The sequence below is a fragment of the Mus caroli genome, unplaced genomic scaffold (assembly GCF_978045245.1).
Source record: "Mus caroli unplaced genomic scaffold, Mus_caroli_1 scaffold_1, whole genome shotgun sequence".
Lineage (NCBI taxonomy): Eukaryota > Metazoa > Chordata > Mammalia > Rodentia > Muridae > Mus > Mus caroli.
Genome location: NW_028227256.1, coordinates 151,794,332 through 151,810,818, shown reverse-complemented (window position 1 = coordinate 151,810,818; position 16,487 = coordinate 151,794,332). Strand labels below are relative to the sequence as shown.

The window sequence follows — 16,487 nt, the reverse complement described above, 5'->3', positions numbered from 1 at the left end:
TACCAAGAGGAGATGCCTATGTGACTCAAGAATCCTGAAGATATCCATGAAGAGAAGGAGGAGTTCTCCAGTGAACTCTACTTATGAGTGCTGGGATGAGTTGATTAACTCTTCTAGAATCTTCTGATTCTGAAATCTCATGACTTAATTCATAGGAATATATATACTTTGTCTGGATCCATGGGGGCTTTCCTGTCTACCATACCTTTTTCCTGTTTTCTTTAAACATCTGAAAGAAGTATATGGGAATGAATTAACTGGGCATGGTCAAAGCCACTGGGGAGCCATATGTAGATTTTCTCATAAAAGGTGTGCTGTGAATTGGCAACTCATATTAATTTTTGTGGAAACAAAAACATTGTACTGGGCCTGAGACAAAATAAGAGCAGTCCAAAACCCTCAGTAGCAAGCTTTGCCAACAAAATGGATCACATAGAAGACTTATCAAGACTGTATCAAGGCTTAAAGATAAAGTAGAGAACTGGGCCATTAAATCAAAGGGGATAAAAAGCACATTTTAACAACAATCATAAACATAATATGCAGGAAATTTGAGACAGCAGAAAGAGACCAAATCTATGATATATGGGCATAGACTATCAATCAGATGTAGGGGGTGGGGAGTGAAGGGAAATATGAGCTCATTCATGAGACCAGGAGAAGGTGGTACTATTATCTGAACAGTAAACACTGAGAAGGTTTGCCTGCTCTGGGAGTATGGTCGCTGCTGTCAGTTCTTGGCGGGAAGACGCATGGTGCTGTGTCTGCAATACTTGATGGATCTTCTTAGCTCTAGCTGCTCACTGAAGGAGAACCCCCATGTAATGCTTCAGTACACTAAAGTGAGAGTCAAGACAACCGAGTTTTCCCCTTCATCTTACATGGCTGCTCACCGACTCTGAGGTTGGAATGGAGATCCAGCCTTTGAGGGAGGAACTGAACTTGCAAGCCCAGGGCCTGCCTCTCCCCAGAAGCTTTCCCATGGGAGTTCCTGATGCTTGTCTCTGGCTTTATTGTGTTGCTACTGGCAAATTAAAATTACGCATATCGCATATCCACTGTTCACAATGTGGTGTGACCATAGTTAAGGTGGCCAATACACCCATTGCCTCTCAGCTACTAGCTTGTGTGTGATGAGAACATTTGAGCTCTACAGTCTTAGCAAACTTCAGATACAAAACACATTATTAACTATGGTCACTACTTATTGTATTGAGTCTTTAAAACATTCTCAAACAAGGCTGAAGGATGACTCGGTTAATGAAATGCTTGTTGTATGAGCTTGGATTCGCAGCACCCAGGCATAGCAGCCTAAGCCTGTAATTTCAAAGTTTGAGAGGCAGAAACAGGGGGAACCCTGGGATTTGTTAACCAGCCAGTCTAGCAGAGTTGATAAGCTAGCTTGAGGTTCATTAAGAAATTGTCTCAAGGCCCATAGGACTTGCAAACTTTATATGCCCCAGTACAGGGGAATGCCAGGGCCAAAATGTGGGAGTGGGTGGGTAAAGGAGTGGGGGGGGGGGGGAGTGTATTGGGGACTTTTTGGATAGCATTGGAAATGTAAATGAGGAAAATACCTAATAAAAAATTAATTTAAAAAAATTTTCTCAATAGATAAATAATAAATAAGTAAACAAACAAACAGAAAAACAAAAACCAAAATGGAGAGTGATTAAGGAAGACAGCCTGTGTCTACCTCTGACCTCATGCACTGGTTTACTTACACATATGTAGTCCACCGTACACATAGAGGATCAACATACTCATTCTCGAGCAATCTAATGCAAGAGTCTCCTTGTGATCGATTATCTATTCAGTCATAACCTCATTGGTTCCCCCTGTATAGTCTACTTTCATCCTCTCTACCTTGTATGTAGTTGAGGATGAGGAAATTCTAATTCCCTTCACAGTTTAAGATTGTCAAGGGCAGTACTCATGGCAGACTCCTAGAGTCCACCATTACTACATATTCAATAAATTTTCCCAATGAATAATCGAGGTAAAGTTATGAATAGATGAAAACTTGACCTTGACACTTCCTCCTACTTTCCTATCTTTGGCAGCCAGGTAGGGGATACACTTGGGGGAGGAAGGGCAAGGCAGGCATCTACAGGGAAGGATTCTACCTTTCCTGTAAACCATAGTCATTTGAGGAAATCACAGCCATATCAAGCTCCTCCCCTATCTCTAGAGTGAGGACCTGATTGACAGGTTGATGGTTCCCTTGAAGCCTCTGAGATTTCTAGTCACCTAGCCTATGTTATGGCCTACACAAATCTCTGGCTTGGCCTACTTGCTTATTTCAACATCCAATTATACGAACAGACTAGCTAGGACTAAGCATGTGGTGGTGGTGGTAAGATGTGTATGGGGGAGGGGGGGGTCCCACACCACATACCCTCTCCTTCTGAGTCCTGCCTAGAGCTAGTGGGTCAGATGAAAGGAACCCTCTAGTGCTGCTTGGGGAACTAGTACCTGAGGGGGTGGCTGATGGTGCTGCAGGCTCCTGCTGGCTGTGAGCACTTCCATTTGTAATGGACTAAAATACTCAGGGCTGTGGTGACTCATGCCCGCATGACATTTGCCTAATTAATTCTGGCTGTTAAATCCCCCTTTCTCCAGTCTGGGAGGGGATAGACTAGAGTTGCAGGGCAGTGAGATCCACTGGAGAGCCTCCGGGTGAATGAGTGGCAGAGCCAGTGATGACCCAGCATGTGCAGGAAGGGTCTCTTGCAGGAAAGCAGCTGCAACAGGCCTACCCTTGGCTGTGCAGCTTTGCACGGGTGAAGAAGAGGAGGCAGCAAGGAGAGTGACAGTGAAGGAAACTACCCTCTCTTCTAGATCATATGTTGATGGAGAAGCATTCCCAGCAATGAGCTAGCCCCAGTTAGAACAACTCAGATAGGAAACTGGCTATACACAGGTTTGAGAAAGCTCTCCTTGGAACTTGTCCTTAGAGACATTACTGCGACCAACAGCCAACAGTGTTCCATTTTGAAGAATTCTGATGAGGCTGGGGAATCAACTGGGATGCTGACAAAGCAGATGTTAAGTTGATGGGGAAGGGGCTTTTAAATTTTTGTAGACATTAGACTCATGAAGATGGGAGTCCTGGAACTCTCTGGACATCAGAGCTCACGCTCAATTACATATGAGAATAGTTCCAGTGCAGGTTATCTTCAAGCCAGCCCAGACTCTGCTCAAGAGAAAATTGGCCTAAATGGCATTTGCATGATGAAAAGCTTTTCTTCTATCTGTATCGTTGGCCACCCATGATAGCACTAATGACATCAGCCTTCTGTGAAACTCTGGGGTGCAAAGACCCAACATAATCCTACCTGATTTCTACCTTTTGAGAATCTGGAACACCACACTGGGTAACACGTATTTGAGAAGATTAGTAGCCTCTAGGACGGGACAATGGTGACCAGCTTGAAAACATTGTTCTAGAAGCTTCTCTAGTCTCTTTCCAAGAACACATTTTCAGGCCTTTAATACTATCTTCAGCTCTGCTGAGAAGTCTGCCCACCCTACTCTTTGCAAATAGCTTTAAATTCTACACTTCACTGTAAACTACAGATCCCCAGTGAGTTGGGTTGTGATCGCAATCTCCCTAGGACAGTATCTGCAGGAACGTCCATACTTCTTCCTGCCCTCTGAGTCCTCCTTCCAACAATGGTTTAACCCTGTCTTTCCTCTCATTGTTGCCACCTCTTTCCCTCATCACAGACACATGCTGGGGCTCTGTGTCTTAAGGATGCTCCTTCAATCCAGATCCCCTCTTTTACTGCTCTAGACTTTTCTTCCCTTCAATCTTTTGAATAAGCCATTTCATTTCAACCACATCTACTGTCTGTTCTCCATGGAGGCATCCATCTATTCTGTTCCCATACCCCCTTCTCATTTTAAACCTGTAGTCATAATGGTAAAACATGGCCTTCAGTCCCAAACGCTATCAGCTCATTTATCTCATCTGGCTCCAAACTAGTTCTTGACCTTGTTGCCACTGTCCTCCTTGAACTGACTTCTGGGCTAGTGACATTATCTGCTGGTCCTCTTCCTGTCCCTCCCAGGGCCTCTTTCTTTACCTTGCTCATGAGTTCTAGTCTCAGCTTCTAGTCTCCAGCCACATTAAGACAGTCCACTCTCTGGATAATATCAAATCTCCAGCCTGTGCCCAGATCTGTTTTATGTTCTTTTTCATGTTTTTCTAACATTTCAACTTATTATTAATTATGTGTATGTATTTTTGGTCTGTGCGCATGAGTATCCATGCCAGAGGAGGTGAAAAGCATCAAATTCCCTTGGATTATGAGCACAATTGAGCCACCTGATATAAGTGCTAGGAATTGAGCTGAGGTCTATGGCAAAAGCACTGTGTGCTCTTAACCACTGAGCCATTTCTCCAGCCCTCCGACTCTGTGTTCTTTTAATCGGCTTATTACCTAGCTCCACTCAGACCTCACCTCCTATCACAGCTACAATTCACGCCAAAACCCAACTTCAGTATATGCTATTTCTATATGACATTCTGTAAGAACTTCCACTTATTATTTCTTTCATTTAATATTATTTGCGTATGTGTATGTGTGTGTGTATGTGTATGTGTGTGTGTATGCGTATGTGTATGTGTAGCTGAGTGTGTGAGCACATGCACTGTGCGCATGAGCATACTACCATACAGAGCATGGAGATGGAGGTCAGAGGACACTTTGGGGGAGTTAGTCTCCTTCTACCTTATTGAGGCAATGACCTCATTTCTTTCTTCTTTGTGCACCAGGCTTTAGGGGACTCTTCTGCCTCTGCCTCCCATCTTGCCATAAAAGTGTGAGGATTATAGATACTAGTCATCATCATCTGTGGCTTTTTCTGAGTTCTGAGGATTGAATTCTGGTCACTGGGTTTGCACGGCAAAGCTTGCATCCATTGAGTCATCTCACCAGCCCTTCTGCAACCTTCTGTACCTCAACGTTTCTTGGTTTTTCACTATTATTTTCTGTCTTACCTTAAGTATTACCCTTCAGAGATTCTCCAACTACCTGTCCTAAAAAAGCTCTATTTCCACCTTTTGTTAATCTCCATCCCCTTTCCTGGTGTCTCATAGCATGCATCTCAATCTAAACATCAGTCCATATACATATATGACCCCCTCCCATGTAAAGGACCAGGAATGTCCTGGCAGAAACTGTATCTCATTGACTGTGCCTGCTGCTCCAGGACCTATACAAAGATGTGTGAGTACAGTAAATATTGGCGAAGGGTATGAATGAAAACACCATCTTGAGGTTCTGCAAAATATTCTACTGGGCTATTTTTTTGTCCTGGTGCTGGTATTTTATTTCTTTGTGTACATTAGGCCATGAATTCGTATGGAATGGACTCCAACAGCTCAGGCTCTTTTCCGTTAGTCCTCACAAAATGTGCTTCTCTGGGTGGCGCAGGCTGGCGCTTCAACTGCACCCAGGTGCCCTTCTCTTTGGCTTCCTTTTTCTTCTGGTCATTCTCCTTCACCCACCTCAGGAAGCTGTCTCTGCTCTTTGAGTGCTTGATGTGCTCAATCCGCACATTGATCCTCTTGGCCAGAATTTTGCCCTTAACCTGCTTGCTGACAATGATGCCCATGGCATACTGGGTGACATTGTAGACTCTTCTGTTTTTGCTGTGGTAGCACTTATGGGGCATTCCTTTTTGAACAGTGCCCATTCCCTTGATGTCTACAATATCACCCTTCTTGTAGATTCGCATGTATGTGGCCAAAGGAACAACGCCATGTTTCCTAAAAGACATAGAGAACATGTACTGGGTGCCTCTCCTCTTTCCCTTTGTGTTCGTCATTTTGGTGAGTTACTGGAAGATGGCTGCACTGCTGGGCTACTTTAAAAGTGCAGATTCAGAGGTCCAACAGCACCAAATTAAAATCAGCCTGGGAACTGATGGTTTTAGGGTCTCCAAGCTGGTTCTTGTAAAAAGTACTTTTCTAACAAGATGGATGTTACATACACTAGCCTGCACAGCCTTCCTCACTCAACATCCTTCCTCATTGTGCACCATTAGTTAAGCACCATGCCCTGCTCTCCCCTCATCTTGTATCATTGGCTCTAATATTTCTGATATCACTTCAATGTGTATCTTTCTTCTGACTTTCCAGGGGCACTCCACTACCTAGGTGATTCCTAATCACTATCTCGGTTCCAGTCTTGACCCCATTTTTCCATCTTTCCCTTGGATTGAATTTCCTAAAATCAAACTTATGACTCCATCCTCTTTGCAAACCTTTAATCTAATCTCTGACTGCCTTTGAAATAAGATCAGATTTACTAACATGTTTTGACGAATACATCTTCAGAATTGGCATTCCCTAATCAGCTCCATTCTTCAGGCCCCATCCAAAGCAACAACATGCATTAGCCCAGGCTCACCATCTCCTCTCATAGTTACATGTTTGCACTTGCTTCCTCTTCTGTCTGGAATGTCACCCCTCACCTCACTCTTAGCCAATATCTACTAGCAATGCTCAGTCAAAACTTTCTTCTCTCTCGGGTCCAAGAACCTAGGTCACACCTTGATCAGAATAGTTTATCCTACTTAATCGTAGCTCTCTTGCACTAATGCCTGTGACTTTGAGTCTACACCTCCAGTAGGCAGAAGTGTGCCAATTGGCCATGTCTCTCCTCAAGTCAGAGTTTACATTGATAGCTTGTAAACATCCATAAGCAGAAGGATTTATACCATAGAGAGTGGTAAACACTATAAATCACACCTCTCTCCTTTCTTTCCTCCAAAGAGATAATTGTTAAATGTTTAGTGGCACATCACTGTCTACTGACCACCATGTCAAACTTCAAATACATACTTGATTTAAACAATGCTTGTGAGATATCTGTATTAGCATAGAAATGAAAGGATTTTTAGAGGTAAATATTTCTTCTTGAAGCTTCTAACTTCACATCGGTTTCCCTTAAGGCACACCACCCATCCGGTCCCTCTTTCATGAAATAATCTTTTAAATAAAGAAATAGATGGTATGGTTTGCCGTAGTCTTCTATTTCCTAAGCTAATAGCACTCTTCAATGCTTTCAATCAGTCCTCACAACAATCACCACACTGGCTGCATCCCTGGAGAGGCTGTGGCGCATCAGGGCTTCTTTCTAAAAGCCATGGCTCCCAGAATGCTCTAGGGACCGTCTGCCCTGTGGTGACCACAGCAGACCCATGAACTCCAGGAAATGAGATTTGATACTTCTGTCATTGAAGCCTGAGCTGTGAGCTATGCTCAGATGCTCCCACACTCACAAATCCATCCTGCACTTGAGCACTCAGTGAATCTGGAAACAGAATGCCAGTTTCACATCTAGCCTTATTGAACTTGATCTCATATTTCTCTAGCCTCGGTTTTTCTGGGCTATTAAGATGTTATTTAATGGTGATTCTGCCATCTCTCGATGTTTTTGTCTGAACTAGCATCTGGATTGTGAATTATGCATTAGAGATTCATGAGCAGGCCATAAAGGAAGAGCCATGGGAGGGGAAGAAGCTGCCATTCATCATGAATGCCTTCTATGTGCAGGGTGCCAGGCATTTTCAGATTATCTGACCTTCTTTAATTCTAATAACTTTCTAAGAAAGAGTTGATGGTACAATTTCAGCAGATGGAGACTTTCCAGCACCTCAAAGAGTCTGACTTATCCAAAGTAAAGTGGATTGGAAGCAAAAAAGGACTCGAAACCTCTGTAGTCTGCATTGGGTATCCACCATAGGGCTTCTGAGGGGAGCAGTACTGAGCATTGGTAGTGGTGCTCATGAAACACTTTCTTGGCTCTCCCTCCTTGGAAGATATGAAAGACTTTGTATTCCCTCACTTTCTTTGAGAGACGTCTTTCACCACATCCAGAAAAATGTCTTCCGAGTAGCTGAGGGATGTCCTGCACTTCCTGATCACACAATAGGAAGCCACAAGAAGGAACTGAAGAAATCCTCATTTTCTTCCCAGCATTCTCTGGACAAGCAGTTGCAAGCTCTGTGTGAGGTTCCCTGTGCCTGTGTCCTGGATAACATTCAGAGGGAGCCTATGAAATAATGGTATTTTTTCCTGCCTTATCAAGTATGGAAACTAAGGTTTAAAGACGTTCATTCACCTGCCCAGGATCACATCTATCAAGGGGCTTTATTGCTTACATGCATGCCCCTGTTCTCCCCATGATCTCAACAGGGAAGAGTCACCCAATGGAGGCCGCAGCTTGGGTGGTCTGATCCGCCACTGGAAGATCTGTATCCTCATTTGGCCTTTTCTTCAAGAGTATCTGGGTTTTTCTGAGGGCAACGCTGTATTTGCAATTCAGTGACATTCAGATCTATGTCTAAATTTCATTTGTTGTTGAAACTGATTATAAAGAAAAGGAAAATAAATAAAAGGAGACTGGAGAAGTTGAATCATGCATGTCCATTCCAGAATTGCAGTTGTTCTCCTTGGTGTGGCTGTTCTGGCTGTGAAAGTCTAGTTTCTTCCAGGCGTGTGTGTGTGTGTGTGTGTGTGTGTGTGTGTGTGTGTGTGTGTACATGTCCACATGGTCAATCATCCTGGCTCACAGAGCTGCCTGTATTTTATAACTGCATGTGATGTCATGGCAATGACCCAACTAGGCCGAGTGAGTGGTAAGCTGCCATCTGAAGTGAAGTGACACACCACAGGATGAAGCACTAGATGCAAATGGGAACATGGGATCTTAAGAAAGAATACTTCTGAAGCCCAGATCATTCAGCAGAGAAAAATCGTACTAAGACTTAGGTGTTTTGGTAGGACTTGTTCATTTTAGCTGCATATCATTGCCTCTTCAGCTCAGTCAGCAGAGCAGATGCCCACTGTGAGCCTGCAGGTGCGATCTGGCTTCTCATCTCCCTGCTACTGCTTCCTATTCTTCCACTGCCTGTTCATCCTGCCTAGACTGGGCTCCCGTGACTTCCAAAGACTTCCATAACTCGGTGGACCTTCCAGATGTTCAGTCTGCTAACCCGAGCCAGTTTTCCAAAGTCTAGATTCTTCAACTGAAAGGTCAAGGCCCAGTTGTTGGCATAGCTGCCGATGACTTCTTAGTCACCAGAAAGAGTTGTACTGCTTGATGCCTTGGCTTTAGGGGAAGAAACAGTGTTCATGGTCAACCCAGTTGGCATCCCAAACTGTTACTTTTAGCTGGAGTCCCAATAGGGAGACTTGAGCCCAAGATCCTCTTAATGTGATGATTGGTCCCACAAACTTCGAGGCTCTTCATCTACACCTAGCTCTGAGCAGCCTTGCCTGTGAAGATATGCTCTTTACTAGGACAGGCTAGGCTAAGTATGCTCTGAGGCCATAATGGAACAGAAGAGTATAGAACAGTCATTCCAAATCACACTGTGATACGACACCTACTATACAAGAGATAGTGATCATAAACACCTCTCTCTCTGCAACCAGGACACCTGAATAACTCACTGACAAAAATCAGCCCTTCATTTCTTTGATTCATGATCACCATAGTTCCTGGGATGAGTAACCCTTTCCTCTGCATGTCCTAGATTAAAAGGACAGTTTCTTAGGCAAACTTTAGTCTAAAATCCCACTGCTCATCATTCCATGAACGAGGAAAAAGGATCTGGGAAAACACTTAATTTGGGGGCTCCCTGCCATCAAATAACGAGACTTCTCTTGATATAGTTGGGTTCACTCACAGAAAACGGCATACAGTTTCTGCTCACTTCAACATGCCTTCCTTGGGCATGCAGGCGCCTGGTTATGTGCTAGATCTTAAGGATGTAAAAATAGCTAACAGGACTTCTTTACTCAAGCAGTTTATAATCCAGTGAGAAGATCCAAACGCCTTATGTAATCATGTTATATATGCAAGCAGAGTTCTCTGTACAAGGTTGAGACACAGACACGCTATCAAGAAGGAAGGTGCCGGGCCTCTGGCACAGTTCCCAGTAGGAGATCCTGCCACATGGCTAGTTGTGTGCTTCCTGAAGACTGGTGGCCTGAGCAGACAGATCTTCTCTGTCTCTAGAAACCTTACCAGAAACAACACAGGGATCTTTTTGAAAAGGAATACATCTTGGGGGACACAAACAAAGGAAAGGAAATAATATCAAACAAACAAGCAAAGCAGATGGACTCTTGCTAACAGACTCTGCAAAGCTCCGAAGGCTGAGCTTTTAGCTGGCAGCAGAAGCAACTGAACAGTAGAGCCCAGGAAAGCACAAGAGACATCCAACACAAGGGTGGAAAATAAAGATGGACATAGGAGAAATGGCTGACAACTGGTTTAAGAGGCAGGAAGCATCCAGTGGCATCTTCTTACTCTCTACCTTGCACATGTCCAAGGCTTTGCTCTTGAGCCATAGCAAAGGACTCCATGGAGTGGACTAGAGGGTTGCTGGGATGGGGACAGAAAACAGGAAAGCCAGAGATGCTGTCCTAACAACAGGACTCCTGGGACTCTCAGGCAGGATTTAAGAGCCTTCTGCATCTGCAGCCAGAGCCTTACTACCTAGGCCATCCCTGCTATCACAACAGGACATGGTCCACAGTGGGGCAGCCTAGCCAGGTCTCCTAACAATGAAGCTATTTATAGTTGGCAGCTCCCATTTGCCAGCAAGGAGCTTCTTGGTGCCTGCTTTTCATCTGGAAAGGACAGACCAGAACTTCCAGATGTTTGTGAAAAGGCTCTCTCATACCAAAACCTCGTTAGCCTACAACATTTTTTTAAGAAAAGAAAAATTAAAAAAAAAAGGTATTTAGAAGACTTTCAAGTCAAAGGCATTCTCTCTCTCTCTCTCTCTCTCTCTCTCTCTGTGTGTGTGTGTGTGTGTGTGTGTGTGTGTGTGTGTGTGTAGACAGATGGGGAGAGAGAGAATCAATATTTTTTCAAGAGTTTTATTGTTGAAACAAACATAGTGTTCTCTTTTAAAATGAGGGAACATTAAAAAATCAAATCGTAAAGCTCTCTCTGAAGTGAGAACTTTGAAAGCATGAACATATACTTGGCAGATAACCTTGAAAAAAATTCCTCACAGAACAAAAACATACAAAGACAAAGAATACAAGAAATGAATAATATTAAATTAGAAAAACAGCTTCAAATACTAAGAAATTCCCAAAGGAAGAAGAGCAAAGTCAGAATGAGTCCCACTTTCACAGGTCTCAAAGGAAGGACCACGTGGATTGCCGAGGAGCATGAGATGAACAGCACCAATGACGAGCAAAACCTCACTTCAAGGGATATCACTGTAAAAACTTCACACTCCCACAGAAAGAAGCCCCTTCCTGCTTTCAGCAAAGTCACACACAGAGGATCAAGAGGCAGCAATGCCCATGACGTGCCTCAGTGTCTTCTCTTCACTGACCACTGGTCCATTGGCAATGACACCAGAAATTAGAAGTGAGACACTGATTTAAAAGTTATGAAAAAAAAAACTCCAATTCAGGAGTCTATATATGGACAAACCTGTCAATCAAATATCAGGGGAGAATAAGTCCATTTTCAGGCTCTGAAATTTTCAATATTTAATGTCCTTTATATGTTTCTCTTGGGTGTGGTCTCACAAACAGAGGGAAGAATAATAAGATTAGACAATATAGGATCCAAGAAGAAACGATCCAGCACAAGCAAGGGGAAGAGAGGATTCTGGGATGGTGATGAAAACTGAGACAGACAGGTGCTTGGCAGGTCTGTGGTGCAAACAGCACAGACTGAAGAAGAAAGAGAGAAGGCATCTAGATCATTCCAAGGTTAAAATGATGGAATTAATGTGTGGTGCATAATACATTGAGAAGAAATTTACATACGTGGAAAATGTGTAGGTAAAAATTGATGCTGAGTGAACAGGAACGCACACAAATGAAGAATCGGGACAATTATTAACTCCAGGGAAAATTAAAAGTTGTACAAGAAAGGAAATGTAATGGTGTTTTTACTACAGGGGCACGCTGTGAATACAGTCATAATTATGTAAACACTGAACACAGATCTCACTAAAAACGATGATATAAGTCTTCTGGGAGGTTGGGGAAAGGAAAATTGTGGAGGCGGGGGAAGGAGGTGCTAAAGAGAGAGAAATCTTCCTCTTTCATAGTGAGAACTTAATAGAGAGTCTCCAAGAGTGGAGAACAAAGAGATTCATGTGGAAGTTATTCTGCAGAATGAAAATGAATGTCCAAAGAATAGCAAAAGGGGGCTGTCCCTGGGAAAGGTTACAGATATTTTATTTTTTGTAACAAGGTTTGGAACCATTTGGCTTTTAAAAACATGAATAACAAACTAAAACGTAAAGCTGCAATTGTGTGGATGGAGAAAAGCAGCAGCTACCTCCAGGACAGAGGAAACATTGTATATAATTACCTAAAGCTTGGTGCTGAGTGGTGGGTGGAGGAAGCCTTCCTGGAGCCCAAGAGTGTGGCAAGATCTGGAGAGGTGAGCAGCCTCCAGATTTGAGGGCTCTGTACACGGTGAACCAGGGATCCTGTCTAGGATGCAGGGAGATACCTCTGAGTGAGCCATGGAAGATGAAAGACTAGCCAGGCCCTTAAGATGGGCTGGTTGTCAGAAAAAGTCTGAGTCCAGTGGTGCAGAATAGTGGCTCATTGGTCAAGCTAAATTCTAAAATGTACTTTCTGTGATTACAGTGGAGAAAATACTAACCACAAGAAATCAACAAGACTCCATGGTTCATGAGGCAGTCGCAGCAAAACAACTGTCTTCCTTCTGAAGTATAGCGATGGAAGACCAAGAGAGAGCTGTGCCCCAGGGTCTCTTGCTTCAGTTATTTTCTCTCTGCTCTTCTTGTGAACAAGATAGAGTGATGCATAGCTCAAGGGTTCAATCTTAGCTGATTTCTGGACCAAGGTAGTGTTTTGAACTATGAATAGGATGGTGGCATTTTAATCAAGCTCCCTCAAGTCAGAACCTGAGAAATTTGGCTAATAGTTGGGAATGGAAGGGTGGCCTCCTACGTGATCTTGCCGTGGGGAAAATAAATGGGTTGAACCTAACAATCTGAAATCAATAGAAACTAGAATTTATTCCTCTATCTGATCCACTATCACTGGCCATCTGCCTAGCTTCCCTTAGATTCTGGGTTGGTCTTTTCTGGACTTCAATGTCAGCCTTCCCTGCTTTTTGTGTGAGATCCCCTCCACCCTCTTCTCCCCCACCTCCATGTGCTTACACAACACAGACTCAGCTGTCAGCCTTAACTTCTCACTGCAACCACCCTTGTCCCCCAATCCCATCAGGATTTAACACCCACTCACTGGGTTCCCATTGGCCGCAGTTAATGTGTGTTAAAGTAGTATATAGCAATTTAGAACTGTTTCTTCCTTTGCTGGTCAAGAAATATAACAATGTAGCAAAATAACTGATGGAGACTGTGTTCAAATGGTCTGATGGAGACAAACTTTCATGTTACAAGGCTGTGTGACGTGGAGAAGTTTTTAATTATTCTGTACTTCAGTATCATCTAAAGAGAAGGGTCATAACCTCTCCTAGCTTATAAAAGGGACAACAGGATTAAATGACTCCATATCAATAACCAGAACCATAAATTGCTTTGAGATGATTGTCATTTGGTCAACAACCACTCTGTGATTTCATCTCTTTTTATCACGTGGCAAGTATAAGGATACCTGCTTATAGCACTTCAGTTTCTCTACTACACCCAGGGAAAGCCCCAATTCTTCAAACTGCCCACAGTTCCTTATTACATGTCTGTCCACCTCACCAGCCTACTCCCTTCCCAACACTCCTCAGAGTCCTGGCTCTAGCCCTGCAAAGTGAGCAATGGGTGGCCACTGGCTTCCTCTAGACTTGTAGCATCCTGGCATTCCGTTCCCTCTGAGGGTTGGTCCTAGGCAGAGCTACATTCATAGCAAATCAACTTGGAAGAGCAAGCAGAACTGAAGTCATGACAAGTTCCTCATGTGAACACTTCATTATGGGCCAGGCCATGTGACCTCCACACTCCCATCAGTGACTTCCTTTGAATGACTTCTTGCAGAGCTAAAAACACCTGCCTAGAGAGGCCTTTTTCCTTGGAACTGCTGGGCCCTTTTCTAACACTCTCTCTGGAACCCTCCATCTCTGTTCTTGTTGGAGTGTGTAGACCACTTATGACCTTTGAACTCTGAACCAGCATCCACCAGACCTGGGAACTGTGGCCAAGAATGTCTTCGAGGTCGAGGAGCCTGTAGCTACACATATTGAATCACTTGGTCCTGAAACTAGAAGATGTTCTCAGATTCTCACTCTTAATGATCTGAACGCACCTACCCCAGCATGCACATGCCCATTTGCGCCAACTTGGCGTGAGAATAAACGAACTTAAGTTGCCCTCTGTGACACCCTTTAATCACGACTTTCCTCAAAAATATGAAAAGAAAAAGATATACTGCTGCATAGGTCCTCCAACTTTGCTGGGAGTGTGGGCTTCCAGGAGACAGGGGCCAGTCCTGATGCAGGGACTCAGGGTGCATGTGAGTGGAACGCCAGTGCCATCCAATGGCTATCTCATGTAACTGCAACAGCTCCACCCTTGACCTGCACCAGTATTTTTCCTATTGCACAGACCTGCTTTCTTGAAGTCTTTGGGTGTGCTGCCTACCTGTAGTCTCTCCCTTCCTCTCTAGCCTGTCTCTTTCAACGTCTTCTGTTAAGCATTTGAAAGCTTGGTGCTGTATGCCGTTTCAATAGTAGTCAAAATGTAGTCATGGCCTTTCTTGAGGGAGTGCCTAAAATTGGTTTTACGGGAGGATATTTTCAACTTTTGATTCTTACTCTTTGATGAGTATATACTGGAGTTTTTCAGAGATTCTGTGAACTATGATAAAGAGGCATTGAAGCAGATGTACATATATGAATCAAGCTGCTTTCTGTTAGCCAAAATACCAGAGACTGACGAAAATGTTTAAATGTCATCCATTAAAATCTTTGAGAGATAATTATTTTACTTACATTAACCAGTACTGGGTCATTATTTTAAATGAGCTGAGAAATATTTTTAAATGTATATGTTTAAAATATAAATATTTTATTTTTTGACTGTAATGAGGGCTGAGAGAGAAAGCTCTTCAGGATCCTCTTTAAGATGTAAGAATGGAGAGTGTGACAGGTCCTGAGACTAGGCAATGTAAGAATAACTGCCTCCTGGCCCCAGAGAATGTCAAAGTGTTCTGCTAGCATCATTTCTGGAGAGGACAGTACATGGGGGATACCCCTGGTGACATGGATGGAAGGCAGAGATATGTGGGTTGGGTTTTCATCCTGCACACTGTATATCCCTACAAAGGCTGGAAACATGGAAAACTGGGGTAACAGCCTCAGAGATACCTCATTTCCATGCCCCCCTGAGTGTGACCAATACAGGTCACCAAATTAGTCTGAGAGAAATGGGAACTGGGCACAGAGGTATGTATTTTTAATCTAGGCACCCAGGAGGTGCAAAGATCATGAATTTGAGACCACCATAGACTAGAGAAAGAGACCAGCAATAGATGATTGATAGATAGATAGATAGATAGATAGATAGATAGATAGATAGATAGATAGATGCATGCTTGCATACATACACACATACATACATACATACGGAGCACCTATAGCTAATCTCTCTCTGTTTCTCCTCTGTCCTAATTATAAGAAATCAGATGAATTTCATTTTCATTAAGGAAACTGCCATCTATGGCATAGCTTACACTATGCCTGTTCTTTAAAAAATCATGAGCTAATAGAAGAGTGCTGTGTTTGCTATCTTGAAGAGGAGAATCACCTAAAATTAAAAATCACGGCCTTTCCCATTGGACGGATGTGCCAGAGTCATATATTTTATGTCTCCTTATTTCTTCATTTTTGGATCCTTAGTAATTCAACACTGTGAAATTTTCATTTAAGTACAGGCTGCTGGGTTATATTCCTTCAATTTTTATGTATATAATGTTCTAATTTTATGAAAACTCAAAGCCCACGGGTGCAGTTTTTCCCTACTATTCAAAAATTGTTTGAGAAATAACTTTCCATTTTTTCTTGTAACTTTTCAAAAACATTTTATTATTAATTTATATTTCTATTACAATTTCACTACAGTCTTACCGACTTTTCACAGGGGCCACAACATTCATTCCTTTAAGTATATCATTTTATTGTTTTGAATTTATTGCTACTTGCATAAGAGTCATTATTATTTCATTGTAGAACTTTTTGCTCAGTCCTAAAAAATATCCTCTTTCATGCCCTCAGGCCAGAAACCCCAGGCATAGTGACCTCCACTTTCTGTCTCTATAGACTCTCCTTTCTGGGGCATCTTGTATAAATGCAGTCATGTTTCATCTGTGCAAGCAGACTTCAAATCCTCCCAGGAAGAAATACATTATAAAATGTCGTTGGGTGTGCGTGTGCATGTGTGTGAGTGTCTGTGGGGGTGTGTGTTTCTGTCTAGTTTCACTCACTTTGCAAAGCATCCTTCAG

At 43.0% G+C, this 16,487-nt stretch overlaps 1 pseudogene; it reads right to left on the bottom strand.

The window, feature by feature from the left end:
* Positions 1 to 5,352: 5,352 nt before the first annotated feature.
* Positions 5,353 to 5,856, bottom strand: LOC110304869 (large ribosomal subunit protein eL21 pseudogene; annotated as a pseudogene).
* Between the last annotated feature and the right edge of the window lie 10,631 nt (positions 5,857 to 16,487).